At 42.4% G+C, this 15436-nt stretch overlaps 7 non-coding genes across 7 annotated transcripts; all 7 read right to left on the reverse strand.

Moving 5' to 3' along the window:
* Positions 1–2577: 2577 nt before the first annotated feature.
* trnas-aga (transfer RNA serine (anticodon AGA)) lies at positions 2578–2658 on the reverse strand. Its single transcript has one exon. It is a non-coding gene; the product is annotated as a tRNA-Ser (tRNA).
* Positions 2659–4626: 1968 nt separating this feature from the next.
* Positions 4627–4708, reverse strand: trnas-aga (transfer RNA serine (anticodon AGA)). Its single transcript has one exon. It is a non-coding gene; the product is annotated as a tRNA-Ser (tRNA).
* A 1974-nt stretch (positions 4709–6682) lies between these two features.
* On the reverse strand, positions 6683–6764 carry trnas-aga (transfer RNA serine (anticodon AGA)). The gene has a single exon. It is a non-coding gene; the product is annotated as a tRNA-Ser (tRNA).
* A 1967-nt stretch (positions 6765–8731) lies between these two features.
* On the reverse strand, positions 8732–8813 carry trnas-aga (transfer RNA serine (anticodon AGA)). Its single transcript has one exon. It is a non-coding gene; the product is annotated as a tRNA-Ser (tRNA).
* Positions 8814–10781: 1968 nt separating this feature from the next.
* trnas-aga (transfer RNA serine (anticodon AGA)) lies at positions 10782–10863 on the reverse strand. The gene has a single exon. It is a non-coding gene; the product is annotated as a tRNA-Ser (tRNA).
* Positions 10864–12838: 1975 nt separating this feature from the next.
* On the reverse strand, positions 12839–12920 carry trnas-aga (transfer RNA serine (anticodon AGA)). The gene has a single exon. It is a non-coding gene; the product is annotated as a tRNA-Ser (tRNA).
* Positions 12921–14891: 1971 nt separating this feature from the next.
* trnas-aga (transfer RNA serine (anticodon AGA)) lies at positions 14892–14972 on the reverse strand. Its single transcript has one exon. It is a non-coding gene; the product is annotated as a tRNA-Ser (tRNA).
* Between the last annotated feature and the right edge of the window lie 464 nt (positions 14973–15436).

A 15436-nucleotide genomic window follows, 5' to 3' on the forward strand; every position in this document is an offset into this window, starting at 1 on the left:
ATATCCAGACAGCTAACTTTAGCTAGCTACTACTACTGGATAGTAGATGCTGTTCGCAACAACAACAAAAAACTGCATTCAACATTGCAAGGCGATGTAGCTAAGGTTATTTACTCACGTTTAGCGCAAGGGAATCGAAATCATCGTCAAGTATGTCCTCAAGAAGGGCATCTATATCTTCGCTGTCTGTTTTTCTGGGTGTATCGTCAGTGGTGCTGACGGTGTGAAGCGAGGAACAGTTTTAGCAAGCTAACGTTACATAGCTAACTACGTGATTTAGCTAACATGCTTGATGAAATAACAATGCATTTTAGGAAGGCTGGCGTTTGCAACTAATTAGTTATTGACTGTTGTCATGAACAGGAGTGCTTGATTGACAGGTGTAACCTAATTTCAAGTAGGTAAAGATTGATACCGTGGAGCTAGCGATTTATGTGTAGTGATACAATAACAGATACTGGCTATCTATGATACAATGTAAACGCCTGGGCATTACCAATCACAGGAGAAAAATAGCACGTTGTCAGCAGGATTCGAACCTGCGCGGGAAGATCCCAATGGATTTCTAGTCCATCGCCTTAACCACTCGGCCACGACAACTGCTGATACTATTGAAGACAAAAACCGGTAATAGCCAACATAAAATGACAAATATATCAGAAACGGACTGATATTATGTTTTAGCTAAACTCAAATTACATTGGTAACCATTTTTTTTCCAGGCTGTATCACAACCGTTTATCAAAAGTGTGGGAGATTCTCGGCACTATACCAGCCCTGAGGACTCTGATCCAGGGCTTTAGTCAGCATTAGCAAGCCACACTACTGCCCTGGAAAAGAGCAACGCAAAGTAGTTTACCTTGTACCACCTCACTGACCGGTACTTGACCCCAGGTAAAGAATTTTCTTTACATCTCAGAACCGAATCCTTGCAGCATATTGACCTTGTATTTTCAGCATCCTTCATAATCCCGCTGTGTACGCAAACTGGAAAAATGGAAGGCAAATGTCAAAACGAACCTTGATGGGCAGCCCTTACGAAAAAAAGATGGCTGTCAGAGTGCAGTGTAACTGTAGTATGCTGCAAATACTGCATCCAAAATAACATGTTTTTTTTTACTGCAGTAAATTTGCAATGTAGCTGCAGTTAGAGTGCAGTATAACTGCAATTTTGCAATTACTGCTTCCAAAATACCACAGTCGACTGACGTTACTGCAGTTTCAAAACTGCAATCTTTTTTTGGAAGGGAGGACATAAAGCCTTGTTAGCCCTAAAATGAAATTTGAACTTACCTAGTGCAAAGGCATGGAGAAAGACTAGGGTACGCATTTTTTTGTTCAGCAGCAACGCGTTTTCTATATTTCGTTGTCTAATTCAAGGCGTAGGTTTATCCTACTAGAATATAAAAGTAAAAGTAGCCGTCAAAGTGAAAGTATACTGGGCTATCTGTTGAGGAAGAGAAAGGGCCAAATCGGCGGGAAATCTGTTTCCCTCCAGCAGGTGGCGGTTTTTCGTTGTCTTGCCCACCAAGCAAAGAGTGTTGGTATAGAGGTCAATGAGAGTGTCGAATTTGGTCAACAAATCAAATCAAATTTGAGTTGTCACATACACATGGTTAGCAATGTTAATGAACAGGGAGTACAGGAGAGGGCAGAGAACGCACCCTTGTGGGGCCCCAGTGTTGAGGATCAGCAGGGCGGAGATGTTGTTTCCTACCCTCACCACCTGGGGGCGGCCCGTCAGGAAGTCCAGGACCAAGTTGTAGAACGACAGATTTTCACCTTGTCAGCTCGGGGATCCAATCTTGCAACCTTACAGTTAACTAGTCCAACGCAATAACGACTTGCCTCTTGTTGCACTCCACAAGGAGACTGCCTGTTACGCAAATGCAGTAAGCCAAGGTAAGTTGCTAGCCGGCCCTTTTGCAATGTAACGTTAGCTAATGCATTGGAATCAGAAGGACAAAAATGATAGCAACCTTTCCATTGGAAACAGGCTAAAAACAATCAAACATAGCCTCATATTTATCTCATTATAGCTAGCTAATACATCCGTGTGATATCCAGACAGCTAACTTTAGCTAGCTACTACTACTGGATAGTAGATGCTGTTAGCAACAACAACAAAAAACTGCATTCAACATTGCAAGGCGATGTAGCTAAGGTTATTTACTCACGTTTAGCGCAAGGGAATCGAAATCATCGTCAAGTATGTCCTCAAGAAGGGCATCTATATCTTCGCTGTCTGTTTTTCTGGGTGTATCGTCAGTGGTGCTGACGGTGTGAAGCGAGGAACAGTTTTAGCAAGCTAACGTTACATAGCTAACTACGTGATTTAGCTAACATGCTTGATGAAATAACAATGCATTTTAGGAAGGCTGGCGTTTGCAACTAATTAGTTATTGACTGTTGTCATGAACAGGAGTGCTTGATTGACAGGTGTAACCTAATTTCAAGTAGGTAAAGATTGATACCGTGGAGCTAGCGATTTATGTGTAGTGATACAATAACAGATACTGGCTATCTATGATACAATGTAAACGCCTGGGCATTACCAATCACAGGAGAAAAATAGCACGTTGTCGGCAGGATTCGAACCTGCGCGGAAGATCCCAATGGATTTCTAGTCCATCGCCTTAACCACTCGGCCACGACAACTGCTGATACTATTGAAGACAAAAACCGGTAATAGCCAACATAAAATGACAAATATATCAGAAACGGACTGATATTATGTTTTAGCTAAACTCAAATTACATTGGTAACCATTTTTTTCCAGGCTGTATCACAACCGTTTATCAAAAGTGTGGGAGATTCTCGGCACTATACCAGCCCTGAGGACTCTGATCCAGGGCTTTAGTCAGCATTAGCAAGCCACACTACTGCCCTGGAAAAGAGCAACGCAAAGTAGTTTACCTTGTACCACCTCACTGACCGGTACTTGACCCCAGGTAAAGAATTTTCTTTACATCTCAGAACCGAATCCTTGCAGCATATTGACCTTGTATTTTCAGCATCCTTCATAATCCCGTTGTGTACGCAAACTGGAAAAATGGAAGGCAAATGTCAAAACGAACCTTGATGGGCAGCCCTTACGAAAAAAGATGGCTGTCAGAGTGCAGTGTAACTGTAGTATGCTGCAAATACTGCATCCAAAATAACATGTTTTTTTACTGCAGTAAATTTGCAATGTAGCTGCAGTTAGAGTGCAGTATAACTGCAATTTTGCAATTACTGCTTCCAAAATACCACAGTCGACTGACGTTACTGCAGTTTCAAAACTGCAATCTTTTTTTGTAAGGGAGGACATAAAGCCTTGTTAGCCCTAAAATGAAATTTGAACTTACCTAGTGCAAAGGCATGGAGAAAGACTAGGGTACGCGTTTTTGTTCAGCACCAACGCGTTTTCTATATTTCGTTGTCTAATTCAAGGCGTAGATTTATCCTACTAGAATATAAAAGTAAAAGTAGCCGTCAAAGTGAAAGTATACTGGGCTATCTGTTGAGGAAGAGAAAGGGCCAAATCGGCGGAAATCTGTTTCCCTCCAGCAGGTGGCGGTTTTTCGTTGTCTTGCCCACCAAGCAAAGAGTGTTGGTATAGAGGTCAATGAGAGTGTCGAATTTGGTCAACAAATCAAATCAAATTTGAGTTGTCACATACACATGGTTAGCAATGTTAATGAACAGGGAGTACAGGAGAGGGCAGAGAACGCACCCTTGTGGGGCCCCAGTGTTGAGGATCAGCAGGGCGGAGATGTTGTTTCCTACCCTCACCACCTGGGGCGGCCCGTCAGGAAGTCCAGGACCAAGTTGTAGAACGACAGATTTTCACCTTGTCAGCTCGGGGATCCAATCTTGCAACCTTACAGTTAACTAGTCCAACGCAATAACGACTTGCCTCTTGTTGCACTCCACAAGGAGACTGCCTGTTACGCAAATGCAGTAAGCCAAGGTAAGTTGCTAGCCGGCCCTTTTGCAATGTAACGTTAGCTAATGCATTGGAATCAGAAGGACAAAAATGATAGCAACCTTTCCATTGGAAACAGGCTAAAAACAATCAAACATTGCCTCATATTTATCTCATTATAGCTAGCTAATACATCCGTGTGATATCCAGACAGCTAACTTTAGCTAGCTACTACTACTGGATAGTAGATGCTGTTAGCAACAACAACAAAAACTGCATTCAACATTGCAAGGCGATGTAGCTAAGGTTATTTACTCACGTTTAGCGCAAGGGAATCGAAATCATCGTCAAGTATGTCCTCAAGAAGGGCATCTATATCTTCGCTGTCTGTTTTTCTGGGTGTATCGTCAGTGGTGCTGACGGTGTGAAGCGAGGAACAGTTTTAGCAAGCTAACGTTACATAGCTAACTACGTGATTTAGCTAACATGCTTGATGAAATAACAATGCATTTTAGGAAGGCTGGCGTTTGCAACTAATTAGTTATTGACTGTTGTCATGAACAGGAGTGCTTGATTGACAGGTGTAACCTAATTTCAAGTAGGTAAAGATTGATACCGTGGAGCTAGCGATTTATGTGTAGTGATACAATAACAGATACTGGCTATCTATGATACAATGTAAACGCCTGGGCATTACCAATCACAGGAGAAAAATAGCACGTTGTCGGCAGGATTCGAACCTGCGCGGGAAGATCCCAATGGATTTCTAGTCCATCGCCTTAACCACTCGGCCACGACAACTGCTGATACTATTGAAGACAAAAACCGGTAATAGCCAACATAAAATGACAAATATATCAGAAACGGACTGATATTATGTTTTAGCTAAACTCAAATTACATTGGTAACCATTTTTTCCAGGCTGTATCACAACCGTTTATCAAAAGTGTGGGAGATTCTCGGCACTATACCAGCCCTGAGGACTCTGATCCAGGGCTTTAGTCAGCATTAGCAAGCCACACTACTGCCCTGGAAAAGAGCAACGCAAAGTAGTTTACCTTGTACCACCTCACTGACCGGTACTTGACCCCAGGTAAAGAATTTTCTTTACATCTCAGAACCGAATCCTTGCAGCATATTGACCTTGTATTTTCAGCATCCTTCATAATCCCGTTGTGTACGCAAACTGGAAAAATGGAAGGCAAATGTCAAAACGAACCTTGATGGGCAGCCCTTACGAAAAAAAAAAGATGGCTGTCAGAGTGCAGTGTAACTGTAGTATGCTGCAAATACTGCATCCAAAATAACATGTTTTTTTACTGCAGTAAATTTGCAATGTAGCTGCAGTTAGAGTGCAGTATAACTGCAATTTTGCAATTACTGCTTCCAAAATACCACAGTCGACTGACGTTACTGCAGTTTCAAAACTGCAATCTTTTTTGTAAGGGAGGACATAAAGCCTTGTTAGCCCTAAAATGAAATTTGAACTTACCTAGTGCAAAGGCATGGAGAAAGACTAGGGTACGCGTTTTTTGTTCAGCACCAACGCGTTTTCTATATTTCGTTGTCTAATTCAAGGCGTAGATTTATCCTACTAGAATATAAAAGTAAAAGTAGCCGTCAAAGTGAAAGTATACTGGGCTATCTGTTGAGGAAGAGAAAGGGCCAAATCGGCGGGAAATCTGTTTCCCTCCAGCAGGTGGCGGTTTTTCGTTGTCTTGCCCACCAAGCAAAGAGTGTTGGTATAGAGGTCAATGAGAGTGTCGAATTTGGTCAACAAATCAAATCAAATTTGAGTTGTCACATACACATGGTTAGCAATGTTAATGAACAGGGAGTACAGGAGAGGGCAGAGAACGCACCCTTGTGGGGCCCCAGTGTTGAGGATCAGCAGGGCGGAGATGTTGTTTCCTACCCTCACCACCTGGGGGCGGCCCGTCAGGAAGTCCAGGACCAAGTTGTAGAACGACAGATTTTCACCTTGTCAGCTCGGGGATCCAATCTTGCAACCTTACAGTTAACTAGTCCAACGCAATAACGACTTGCCTCTTGTTGCACTCCACAAGGAGACTGCCTGTTACGCAAATGCAGTAAGCCAAGGTAAGTTGCTAGCCGGCCCTTTTGCAATGTAACGTTAGCTAATGCATTGGAATCAGAAGGACAAAAATGATAGCAACCTTTCCATTGGAAACAGGCTAAAAACAATCAAACATAGCCTCATATTTATCTCATTATAGCTAGCTAATACATCCGTGTGATATCCAGACAGCTAACTTTAGCTAGCTACTACTACTGGATAGTAGATGCTGTTAGCAACAACAACAAAAAACTGCATTCAACATTGCAAGGCGATGTAGCTAAGGTTATTTACTCACGTTTAGCGCAAGGGAATCGAAATCATCGTCAAGTATGTCCTCAAGAAGGGCATCTATATCTTCGCTGTCTGTTTTTCTGGGTGTATCGTCAGTGGTGCTGACGGTGTGAAGCGAGGAACAGTTTTAGCAAGCTAACGTTACATAGCTAACTACGTGATTTAGCTAACATGCTTGATGAAATAACAATGCATTTTAGGAAGGCTGGCGTTTGCAACTAATTAGTTATTGACTGTTGTCATGAACAGGAGTGCTTGATTGACAGGTGTAACCTAATTTCAAGTAGGTAAAGATTGATACCGTGGAGCTAGCGATTTATGTGTAGTGATACAATAACAGATACTGGCTATCTATGATACAATGTAAACGCCTGGGCATTACCAATCACAGGAGAAAAATAGCACGTTGTCGGCAGGATTCGAACCTGCGCGGGAAGATCCCAATGGATTTCTAGTCCATCGCCTTAACCACTCGGCCACGACAACTGCTGATACTATTGAAGACAAAAACCGGTAATAGCCAACATAAAATGACAAATATATCAGAAACGGACTGATATTATGTTTTAGCTAAACTCAAATTACATTGGTAACCATTTTTTCCAGGCTGTATCACAACCGTTTATCAAAAGTGTGGGAGATTCTCGGCACTATACCAGCCCTGAGGACTCTGATCCAGGGCTTTAGTCAGCATTAGCAAGCCACACTACTGCCCTGGAAAAGAGCAACGCAAAGTAGTTTACCTTGTACCACCTCACTGACCGGTACTTGACCCCAGGTAAAGAATTTTCTTTACATCTCAGAACCGAATCCTTGCAGCATATTGACCTTGTATTTTCAGCATCCTTCATAATCCCGTTGTGTACGCAAACTGGAAAAATGGAAGGCAAATGTCAAAACGAACCTTGATGGGCAGCCCTTACGAAAAAAAGATGGCTGTCAGAGTGCAGTGTAACTGTAGTATGCTGCAAATACTGCATCCAAAATAACATGTTTTTTTACTGCAGTAAATTTGCAATGTAGCTGCAGTTAGAGTGCAGTATAACTGCAATTTTGCAATTACTGCTTCCAAAATACCACAGTCGACTGACGTTACTGCAGTTTCAAAACTGCAATCTTTTTTGTAAGGGAGGACATAAAGCCTTGTTAGCCCTAAAATGAAATTTGAACTTACCTAGTGCAAAGGCATGGAGAAAGACTAGGGTACGCGTTTTTGTTCAGCACCAACGCGTTTTCTATATTTCGTTGTCTAATTCAAGGCGTAGATTTATCCTACTAGAATATAAAAGTAAAAGTAGCCGTCAAAGTGAAAGTATACTGGGCTATCTGTTGAGGAAGAGAAAGGGCCAAATCGGCGGAAATCTCTTTCCTCCAGCAGGTGGCGGTTTTTCGTTGTCTTGCCCACCAAGCAAAGAGTGTTGGTATAGAGGTCAATGAGAGTGTCGAATTTGGTCAACAAATCAAATCAAATTTGAGTTGTCACATACACATGGTTAGCAATGTTAATGAACAGGGAGTACAGGAGAGGGCAGAGAACGCACCCTTGTGGGGCCCCAGTGTTGAGGATCAGCAGGGCGGAGATGTTGTTTCCTACCCTCACCACCTGGGGGCGGCCCGTCAGGAAGTCCAGGACCAAGTTGTAGAACGACAGATTTTCACCTTGTCAGCTCGGGATCCAATCTTGCAACCTTACAGTTAACTAGTCCAACGCAATAACGACTTGCCTCTTGTTGCACTCCACAAGGAGACTGCCTGTTACGCAAATGCAGTAAGCCAAGGTAAGTTGCTAGCCGGCCCTTTTGCAATGTAACGTTAGCTAATGCATTGGAATCAGAAGGACAAAAATGATAGCAACCTTTCCATTGGAAACAGGCTAAAAACAATCAAACATTGCCTCATATTTATCTCATTATAGCTAGCTAATACATCCGTGTGATATCCAGACAGCTAACTTTAGCTAGCTACTACTACTGGATAGTAGATGCTGTTAGCAACAACAACAAAAAACTGCATTCAACATTGCAAGGCGATGTAGCTAAGGTTATTTACTCACGTTTAGCGCAAGGGAATCGAAATCATCGTCAAGTATGTCCTCAAGAAGGGCATCTATATCTTCGCTGTCTGTTTTTCTGGGTGTATCGTCAGTGGTGCTGACGGTGTGAAGCGAGGAACAGTTTTAGCAAGCTAACGTTACATAGCTAACTACGTGATTTAGCTAACATGCTTGATGAAATAACAATGCATTTTAGGAAGGCTGGCGTTTGCAACTAATTAGTTATTGACTGTTGTCATGAACAGGAGTGCTTGATTGACAGGTGTAACCTAATTTCAAGTAGGTAAAGATTGATACCGTGGAGCTAGCGATTTATGTGTAGTGATACAATAACAGATACTGGCTATCTATGATACAATGTAAACGCCTGGGCATTACCAATCACAGGAGAAAAATAGCACGTTGTCGGCAGGATTCGAACCTGCGCGGGAAGATCCCAATGGATTTCTAGTCCATCGCCTTAACCACTCGGCCACGACAACTGCTGATACTATTGAAGACAAAAACCGGTAATAGCCAACATAAAATGACAAATATATCAGAAACGGACTGATATTATGTTTTAGCTAAACTCAAATTACATTGGTAACCATTTTTTTCCAGGCTGTATCACAACCGTTTATCAAAAGTGTGGGAGATTCTCGGCACTATACCAGCCCTGAGGACTCTGATCCAGGGCTTTAGTCAGCATTAGCAAGCCACACTACTGCCCTGGAAAAGAGCAACGCAAAGTAGTTTACCTTGTACCACCTCACTGACCGGTACTTGACCCCAGGTAAAGAATTTTCTTTACATCTCAGAACCGAATCCTTGCAGCATATTGACCTTGTATTTTCAGCATCCTTCATAATCCCGTTGTGTACGCAAACTGGAAAAATGGAAGGCAAATGTCAAAACGAACCTTGATGGGCAGCCCTTACGAAAAAAGATGGCTGTCAGAGTGCAGTGTAACTGTAGTATGCTGCAAATACTGCATCCAAAATAACATGTTTTTTTACTGCAGTAAATTTGCAATGTAGCTGCAGTTAGAGTGCAGTATAACTGCAATTTTGCAATTACTGCTTCCAAAATACCACAGTCGACTGACGTTACTGCAGTTTCAAAACTGCAATCTTTTTTGTAAGGGAGGACATAAAGCCTTGTTAGCCCTAAAATGAAATTTGAACTTACCTAGTGCAAAGGCATGGAGAAAGACTAGGTACGCGTTTTTTGTTCAGCACCAACGCGTTTTCTATATTTCGTTGTCTAATTCAAGGCGTAGATTTATCCTACTAGAATATAAAAGTAAAAGTAGCCGTCAAAGTGAAAGTATACTGGGCTATCTGTTGAGGAAGAGAAAGGGCCAAATCGGCGGGAAATCTGTTTCCTCCAGCAGGTGGCGGTTTTTCGTTGTCTTGCCCACCAAGCAAAGAGTGTTGGTATAGAGGTCAATGAGAGTGTCGAATTTGGTCAACAAATCAAATCAAATTTGAGTTGTCACATACACATGGTTAGCAATGTTAATGAACAGGAGTACAGGAGAGGGCAGAGAACGCACCCTTGTGGGGCCCCAGTGTTGAGGATCAGCAGGGCGGAGATGTTGTTTCCTACCCTCACCACCTGGGGGCGGCCCGTCAGGAAGTCCAGGACCAAGTTGTAGAACGACAGATTTTCACCTTGTCAGCTCGGGGATCCAATCTTGCAACCTTACAGTTAACTAGTCCAACGCAATAACGACTTGCCTCTTGTTGCACTCCACAAGGAGACTGCCTGTTACGCAAATGCAGTAAGCCAAGGTAAGTTGCTAGCCGGCCCTTTTGCAATGTAACGTTAGCTAATGCATTGGAATCAGAAGGACAAAAATGATAGCAACCTTTCCATTGGAAACAGGCTAAAAACAATCAAACATTGCCTCATATTTATCTCATTATAGCTAGCTAATACATCCGTGTGATATCCAGACAGCTAACTTTAGCTAGCTACTACTACTGGATAGTAGATGCTGTTAGCAACAACAACAAAAAACTGCATTCAACATTGCAAGGCAATGTAGCTAAGGTTATTTACTCACGTTTAGCGCAAGGGAATCGAAATCATCGTCAAGTATGTCCTCAAGAAGGGCATCTATATCTTCGCTGTCTGTTTTTCTGGGTGTATCGTCAGTGGTGCTGACGGTGTGAAGCGAGGAACAGTTTTAGCAAGCTAACGTTACATAGCTAACTACGTGATTTAGCTAACATGCTTGATGAAATAACAATGCATTTTAGGAAGGCTGGCGTTTGCAACTAATTAGTTATTGACTGTTGTCATGAACAGGAGTGCTTGATTGACAGGTGTAACCTAATTTCAAGTAGGTAAAGATTGATACCGTGGAGCTAGCGATTTATGTGTAGTGATACAATAACAGATACTGGCTATCTATGATACAATGTAAACGCCTGGGCATTACCAATCACAGGAGAAAAATAGCACGTTGTCGGCAGGATTCGAACCTGCGCGGGAAGATCCCAATGGATTTCTAGTCCATCGCCTTAACCACTCGGCCACGACAACTGCTGATACTATTGAAGACAAAAACCGGTAATAGCCAACATAAAATGACAAATATATCAGAAACGGACTGATATTATGTTTTAGCTAAACTCAAATTACATTGGTAACCATTTTTTCCAGGCTGTATCACAACCGTTTATCAAAAGTGTGGGAGATTCTCGGCACTATACCAGCCCTGAGGACTCTGATCCAGGGCTTTAGTCAGCATTAGCAAGCCACACTACTGCCCTGGAAAAGAGCAACGCAAAGTAGTTTACCTTGTACCACCTCACTGACCGGTACTTGACCCCAGGTAAAGAATTTTCTTTACATCTCAGAACCGAATCCTTGCAGCATATTGACCTTGTATTTTCAGCATCCTTCATAATCCCGTTGTGTACGCAAACTGGAAAAATGGAAGGCAAATGTCAAAACGAACCTTGATGGGCAGCCCTTACGAAAAAAGATGGCTGTCAGAGTGCAGTGTAACTGTAGTATGCTGCAAATACTGCATCCAAAATAACATGTTTTTTTTTTTTTACTGCAGTAAATTTGCAATGTAGCTGCAGTTAGAGTGCAGTATAACTGCAATTTTGCAATTACTGCTTCCAAAATACCACAGTCGACTGACGTTACTGCAGTTTCAAAACTGCAATCTTTTTTGTAAGGGAGGACATAAAGCCTTGTTAGCCCTAAAATGAAATTTGAACTTACCTAGTGCAAAGGCATGGAGAAAGACTAGGGTACGCGTTTTTTGTTCAGCACCAACGCGTTTTCTATATTTCGTTGTCTAATTCAAGGCGTAGATTTATCCTACTAGAATATAAAAGTAAAAGTAGCCGTCAAAGTGAAAGTATACTGGGCTATCTGTTGAGGAAGAGAAAGGGCCAAATCGGCGGGAAATCTGTTTCCCTCCAGCAGGTGGCGGTTTTTCGTTGTCTTGCCCACCAAGCAAAGAGTGTTGGTATAGAGGTCAATGAGAGTGTCGAATTTGGTCAACAAATCAAATCAAATTTGAGTTGTCACATACACATGGTTAGCAATGTTAATGAACAGGGAGTACAGGAGAGGGCAGAGAACGCACCCTTGTGGGGCCCCAGTGTTGAGGATCAGCAGGGCGGAGATGTTGTTTCCTACCCTCACCACCTGGGGGCGGCCCGTCAGGAAGTCCAGGACCAAGTTGTAGAACGACAGATTTTCACCTTGTCAGCTCGGGGATCCAATCTTGCAACCTTACAGTTAACTAGTCCAACGCAATAACGACTTGCCTCTTGTTGCACTCCACAAGGAGACTGCCTGTTACGCAAATGCAGTAAGCCAAGGTAAGTTGCTAGCCGGCCCTTTTGCAATGTAACGTTAGCTAATGCATTGGAATCAGAAGGACAAAAATGATAGCAACCTTTCCATTGGAAACAGGCTAAAAACAATCAAACATAGCCTCATATTTATCTCATTATAGCTAGCTAATACATCCGTGTGATATCCAGACAGCTAACTTTAGCTAGCTACTACTACTGGATAGTAGATGCTGTTAGCAACAACAACAAAAACTGCATTCAACATTGCAAGGCGATGTAGCTAAGGTTATTTACTCACGTTTAGCGCAAGGGAATCGAAATCATCGTCAAGTATGTCCTCAAGAAGGGCATCTATATCTTCGCTGTCTGTTTTTCTGGGTGTATCGTCAGTGGTGCTGACGGTGTGAAGCGAGGAACAGTTTTAGCAAGCTAACGTTACATAGCTAACTACGTGATTTAGCTAACATGCTTGATGAAATAACAATGCATTTTAGGAAGGCTGGCGTTTGCAACTAATTAGTTATTGACTGTTGTCATGAACAGGAGTGCTTGATTGACAGGTGTAACCTAATTTCAAGTAGGTAAAGATTGATACCGTGGAGCTAGCGATTTATGTGTAGTGATACAATAACAGATACTGGCTATCTATGATACAATGTAAACGCCTGGGCATTACCAATCACAGGAGAAAAATAGCACGTTGTCGGCAGGATTCGAACCTGCGCGGGAAGATCCCAATGGATTTCTAGTCCATCGCCTTAACCACTCGGCCACGACAACTGCTGATACTATTGAAGACAAAAACCGGTAATAGCCAACATAAAATGACAAATATATCAGAAACGGACTGATATTATGTTTTAGCTAAACTCAAATTACATTGGTAACCATTTTTTTCCAGGCTGTATCACAACCGTTTATCAAAAGTGTGGGAGATTCTCGGCACTATACCAGCCCTGAGGACTCTGATCCAGGGCTTTAGTCAGCATTAGCAAGCCACACTACTGCCCTGGAAAAGAGCAACGCAAAGTAGTTTACCTTGTACCACCTCACTGACCGGTACTTGACCCCAGGTAAAGAATTTTCTTTACATCTCAGAACCGAATCCTTGCAGCATATTGACCTTGTATTTTCAGCATCCTTCATAATCCCGTTGTGTACGCAAACTGGAAAAATGGAAGGCAAATGTCAAAACGAACCTTGATGGGCAGCCCTTACGAAAAAAAGATGGCTGTCAGAGTGCAGTGTAACTGTAGTATGCTGCAAATACTGCATCCAAAATAACATGTTTTTTTTACTGCAGTAAATTTGCAATGTAGCTGCAGTTAGAGTGCAGTATAACTGCAATTTTGCAATTACTGCTTCCAAAATACCACAGTCGACTGACGTTACTGCAGTTTCAAAACTGCAATCTTTTTTGTAAGGGAGGACATAAAGCCTTGTTAGCCCTAAAATGAAATTTGAACTTACCTAGTGCAAAGGCATGGAGAAAGACTAGGGTACGCGTTTTTTGTTCAGCACCAACGCGTTTTCTATATTTCGTTGTCTAATTCAAGGCGTAGATTTATCCTACTAGAATATAAAAGTAAAAGTAGCCGTCAAAGTGAAAGTATACTGGGCTATCTGTTGAGGAAGAGAAAGGGCCAAATCGGCGGGAAATCTGTTTCCCTCCAGCAGGTGGCGGTTTTTCGTTGTCTTGCCCACCAAGCAAAGAGTGTTGGTATAGAGGTCAATGAGAGTGTCGAATTTGGTCAACAAATCAAATCAAATTTGAGTTGTCACATACACATGGTTAGCAATGTTAATGAACAGGGAGTACAGGAGAGGGCAGAGAACGCACCCTTGTGGGGCCCCAGTGTTGAGGATCAGCAGGGCGGAGATGTTGTTTCCTACCCTCACCACCTGGGGGCGGCCCGTCAGGAAGTCCAGGACCAAGTTGTAGAACGACAGATTTTCACCTTGTCAGCTCGGGATCCAATCTTGCAACCTTACAGTTAACTAGTCCAACGCAATAACGACTTGCCTCTTGTTGCACTCCACAAGGAGACTGCCTGTTACGCAAATGCAGTAAGCCAAGGTAAGTTGCTAGCCGGCCCTTTTGCAATGTAACGTTAGCTAATGCATTGGAATCAGAAGGACAAAAATGATAGCAACCTTTCCATTGGAAACAGGCTAAAAACAATCAAACATAGCCTCATATTTATCTCATTATAGCTAGCTAATACATCCGTGTGATATCCAGACAGCTAACTTTAGCTAGCTACTACTACTGGATAGTAGATGCTGTTAGCAACAACAACAAAAACTGCATTCAACATTGCAAGGCAATGTAGCTAAGGTTATTTACTCACGTTTAGCGCAAGGGAATCGAAATCATCGTCAAGTATGTCCTCAAGAAGGGCATCTATATCTTCGCTGTCTGTTTTTCTGGGTGTATCGTCAGTGGTGCTGACGGTGTGAAGCGAGGAACAGTTTTAGCAAGCTAACGTTACATAGCTAACTACGTGATTTAGCTAACATGCTTGATGAAATAACAATGCATTTTAGGAAGGCTGGCGTTTGCAACTAATTAGTTATTGACTGTTGTCATGAACAGGAGTGCTTGATTGACAGGTGTAACCTAATTTCAAGTAGGTAAAGATTGATACCGTGGAGCTAGCGATTTATGTGTAGTGATACAATAACAGATACTGGCTATCTATGATACAATGTAAACGCCTGGGCATTACCAATCACAGGAGAAAAATAGCACGTTGTCGGCAGGATTCGAACCTGCGCGGAAGATCCCAATGGATTTCTAGTCCATCGCCTTAACCACTCGGCCACGACAACTGCTGATACTATTGAAGACAAAAACCGGTAATAGCCAACATAAAATGACAAATATATCAGAAACGGACTGATATTATGTTTTAGCTAAACTCAAATTACATTGGTAACCATTTTTTTCCAGGCTGTATCACAACCGTTTATCAAAAGTGTGGGAGATTCTCGGCACTATACCAGCCCTGAGGACTCTGATCCAGGGCTTTAGTCAGCATTAGCAAGCCACACTACTGCCCTGGAAAAGAGCAACGCAAAGTAGTTTACCTTGTACCACCTCACTGACCGGTACTTGACCCCAGGTAAAGAATTTTCTTTACATCTCAGAACCGAATCCTTGCAGCATATTGACCTTGTATTTTCAGCATCCTTCATAATCCCGTTGTGTACGCAAACTGGAAAAATGGAAGGCAAATGTCAAAACGAACCTTGATGGGCAGCCCTTACGAAAAAAAGATGGCTGTCAGAGTGCA

Source organism: Oncorhynchus nerka, linkage group LG14 (assembly GCF_034236695.1).
Source record: "Oncorhynchus nerka isolate Pitt River linkage group LG14, Oner_Uvic_2.0, whole genome shotgun sequence".
NCBI lineage: Eukaryota > Metazoa > Chordata > Actinopteri > Salmoniformes > Salmonidae > Oncorhynchus > Oncorhynchus nerka.